Source organism: Hordeum vulgare, chromosome 3H (genome assembly GCF_904849725.1).
Source record: "Hordeum vulgare subsp. vulgare chromosome 3H, MorexV3_pseudomolecules_assembly, whole genome shotgun sequence".
Taxonomy (NCBI): Eukaryota; Viridiplantae; Streptophyta; class Magnoliopsida; order Poales; family Poaceae; genus Hordeum; species Hordeum vulgare.
The window spans coordinates 187,529,069-187,533,516 of NC_058520.1; the positions used below are offsets into that span (position 1 = coordinate 187,529,069).

Consider the following 4,448-nt stretch of genomic DNA (forward strand, 5'->3'; position numbering starts at 1 on the left):
GCCCGTGTCGTGGTCTCACCGCTCCTGCGCCTGTGGGCGTGCCAGGCCGTGGCCGCGCCCGACCGACAGCCGCCCGGTGGCGCCGCGCCTGTGGCCGCCCCTGGCTGATGCCTCCTGGCGCTCGTGGCTGCCCGCTGGATCGGCCGTGGCCGTGCCCGCTTGCTTGCCCGTGCTGTTGTTGCTTGCTTGCCCGCGCCCACACGTCCGCAAGCAGCTTCCATGCCTGCTCCGACTGGCTGCCTGCGACGGCTTCGTCCCTCAGTATATCCCCTAGCTTCGCGTCGTTATGCACCACCTTGTCATCCTCCCACTTCTTCGCCGCCGCCTTCTCCACCGCCTTGACCCTCATTTTCCCACACGAAAGGTAGTAGCTGGCACAGCCGAGCTTGTTCTTGAGCTCCGCTTGGCGGCCTCGAAGACGCGCTCTGTCTTGTCCTCCTGTCGCCGGATTCGACGGGCCGTCGTCAGATCTGCCTCCACTGGATCAGATCCGTCCGGATCTGGCTCCTCTCTGTCCCCAACCTCGTCTACTCAATCCCCTGACTGCAACCTGCAGCAAGACCCACGCCGGTGAGCCATCTCCTCCCCGTGCGTCTCCCCGGTCTCCTCTCTCTCTTCTCACCCTCTCCGTTCTCTCTGAAACATGAATCAACAGCTGCCCATGGATCTCAGAGCAAGCTAACAGGCGCGGACTACGGGTTGATTTCTAGTAACAACGGGGGGTGTTCTACAAAAAACGAAACGAAACGTTTTTCTGTTTGACTTAAACATGGAGTGCGAGTTAATTTTAGAAAACATGAGGGACTTTTTTGTAAAAGCGTCGTGACGGACCGCTCCGCGTTTTATTATCGGAGTACAGATGATGCAACCAGACAGAGAGAAAACAACAACACTGCAGACACTAAAACAAGGTTCAGGTTCAGGTCCATCATCTCATCCAAACACAAAAGCCTTTCTGCTAAAGCTAAAAAAAATGTGACACTCGAGCCAAAGGAACTCCTGCAGTCGGGATGGGGGGATACGACGATTTTCATCAGCGATAACAGATCAATGGATCGGAAATCAAATTGATTTGTCACACCAAACAACCCACAAATCCAAGTTCCAGCACCGACCAAAAGATCGAAAGCAAGAACTGAAACTAACGATACAGGCTATTCAAAGAAACACAGAAGGCCCTAGACCAAATATCATGATCGGGCATACGTTTCAGGCGCCGTCCATGGTGGAGGTCGCTGCGGCTGCCGGGCGCTTCTGGAAACTGAAACCTGCAGGATAGATGACGATGCACTGTAAACATAATCCACAACTTACCTCACCCAGGTACTTCTGCACAAACTCTGAACCAACCACTCTGATAAAAGCAGCAGTAGTGTGATGTGCCACAGCTTTAGCAAGCATGGTCTTGCCAGTGCCTGCGGGACCATAGAGCAGCACCCCTCTTGGAGGATCAATACCAATCTGCTTGTACAATTCATGATGTGTCAATGGTAACTCAACTGCCTCGCGAATTTCTTGTTTTTGGATATCACATCCTCCAATGTCCTGAACATAATCAGAAATAGAATATTGTTATTGAGGGTTTTTTCAATCCACTGTATGAAACAACTTCAGTAAGTCGTAAAGATACAAACTCCATAAATTGAAAAGTTCTGATCATGTTATGCACACAATTCTCAGGAAATAGGAAGTGTTCAATCTTGGTTCGCTTTAAGGATAGGGAAAATGACACAGGATCAAATCATTGCATGGGCATACAGATGCCGAAGTAAGAAAGCCACAAATAGCATAAAATTTAAAGGATTAATTAAACCATTCCTACAGTGCTATGGTGATTTGAGAGTTTCGTTTATGTTGGCAAGAGTAGCTTCACAACATAGAAGGAAATGCACCGGCAGTACAAAAATTGCCGGTCGGTCTCCAAAACTAATCCCAGCAATTTAGAACACAGGCCAGAGGCAAATCCAACATTCAACCAATATATCTGCCAAAATTCTACTGTTCATTGAACAATTATACAAAGAAACTATTACTCTATTAGTACTATTATTATTATGGGTAAATAACTGAGAACAGAAGCAGAGAATATACATGTTACAGAGACCAGCTAGTCAATGCATAGCTATCTATTCCTGTTTATCAGAAATGTAACACTTGTACTGTCAGCATAAAAGCTGCAGAAGTTATGTACATAACTGCGGAAACAACCGAAGCATACTTCAATTTCAGGCAAAGCAATTCATTCACAAACATCATCAATATCTACTACTATAGCAACTAATTCATATCTACTAAAGGATTCCATAATCTACATGAAGTATGCCCAAATTGAACACATGCCACCGGCTATTCCAGTATTCCACCAATCTATTTGCCAAAAATCCGTTGTCCATTGAACAATTATACTACTCAAGAGACTATGACCCTACTACTGCTATTATAATCACTATTATGGGCAAATGACCGAGAATAGAAGCTACTCAAGAGACTATGACCCTACTACTGCTATTATAATCACTATTATGGGCAAATGACTGAGAATAGAAGCAGATAACATACTTGTTACAGAGACCATCTAGTGTGACTGAATCCTAACTTGGTCAACAAATTCAGGATCCCAAATGCATCTAGGGTTGGCAGAGTCGAAGACAGCGATCCTAATAAAGCATCAAATTGAGCTAGGGTTCAGACGAATCTGAGAAAGACCAGGAGCAGGAGCTGCCGGCCGGCGTACCCACCTGAAGCTATATCCCCTTCCACCCTCAACAATGCCCACGAGTGCAGCAAGGGTGGCCTCCCTTACCGGAGCACGCGCCCATGGAGTCCGCCTTCTCGTCCTCCCGGTCCTCCCATACCGGAGCAAGGGCGTCCTCCCCAACGACAACCAGCACCATGTCCGCTCGACATCGACGTCGACGCACCCGCGTGGGCCGGCAAGGTGGGGTCGGCCGTGCTGTTCGCGGCAGGGCTGCTCGGGTCCCAGTAGGGGTTCTTCAAGCAGCAGGCGTCGGCGTCGGCGTCGTCTTCCTCTTCTTCCTCGACGGAGACCAACCTGCTCCGCCGCCTCCTCCGCCGCGGGCCGAAGCCGCCGGAGCAGGAGCCGTCCCTCAGCCTCCCCCTCCTCCGCGACCCCAACGACGCCGACATGCCGCCCGCGTCGGCTCCAACTCCATCACCGACCCCGCCGCCTCCCGTGAGCACGTCGCAGCACCAGCTGCCGCCGAAGATCCGGCTCACGGCAGCGCAGGCGGCGGCGGCGGGCACCATGAGCCCGCGACGGCGCCACCAGGAGCAGGAGCTGCCCACGACGCGGACTCGCGCGCGACGTCCCTCTCCTCTCCCTCACCGCACACGACTCCCCAGCGCAGACCCTCGCGAGGCGAGGCCGGAGAAGGCCGGGGCGAGGTGGATCCGGGTTGGGGTCAACAGATCCGAGCGGCTCCAGCTCGGATCTGGCCAGAGACGGGCGCGAGGTGGCCGACGGCGGAGCTTTGAGCTCGGGCTCCCATGGCGACAGCCTCGCAGCAGGGAAGAGGGAGACCGAGTGAGGGAGAGAGGAAACGTTTTTTTCCAGATCCACATAGGGACTGCGGGTTGAATACTCAGAAATGGAGGGGGTTTTCTGCAAAACTGCAGACGACGTACGACAGAAGCGATCGGCGCTTTATTAGTAGGTAAAGATTAGGGGCTATATACAGAGCAAAATAAATGAATTTATATTTTAAAATATGTCTATATACATTCGTATATAGTATTTTAGTAGAACTTTTAAAAAGATTTATATTTAGAAACACATGGAGTAGATGTTTAGTGAGGTGGTTTAATCGGGGTTTTCTGAAGCATCGGTATCTATTTTTATAGGAGAGACGTCTAACTAAGTGTCTATCCTGTATAAATAAACACCGGTGTTTAAAAAAAGTTTAGTTTATTTCTCTCAACATCTTCCCTAAGCATCTTGTATTATACAAGGTCTTATGGATGTTTTCCTTTCCTTTATGAACGACGACAGAGTTGTTAGAGGAACGGTGAGGACAAAAAAATTACCTTGTGATCTAACAAATTTCAAAATCGATCATACTTTATAAAAATAGAATATAATCTCTTTTCGCGACACCAACATCCACGTGTTTGGTTTGTATGGGAGAGGTCGGGTCTCTAGCGTTTGGTACGGGGCCTGCACGACCAGCTAGCCCGTTGACTCGCTGGTGTGGCAAAGGGCGAGGCACCAGGGACCGTGGCATCTGGTCGTGGTAAGTGAATCAGACAGCGCAGGCCCACCCGTTCCATCTTCTTCCTCCTGGTGACCGAAACACACATGGGCTCTCTCTCTCCCCTCTTCTCCCTCACACCAACACCCCCCTTGATCTACTCCATCCTCCACATTAAATTAGTGGATGTGAGCCCTCCAAGCATCTTTGAGGTATTCTTTCTCAATCCCTTCAATTTGT

The 4,448-nt window shown here is 50.1% G+C and overlaps 1 pseudogene; it reads right to left on the reverse strand.

Moving 5' to 3' along the window:
* Nucleotides 1-1,405: 1,405 nt before the first annotated feature.
* Nucleotides 1,406-3,575, reverse strand: LOC123443466 (annotated as a pseudogene).
* Between the last annotated feature and the right edge of the window lie 873 nt (nucleotides 3,576-4,448).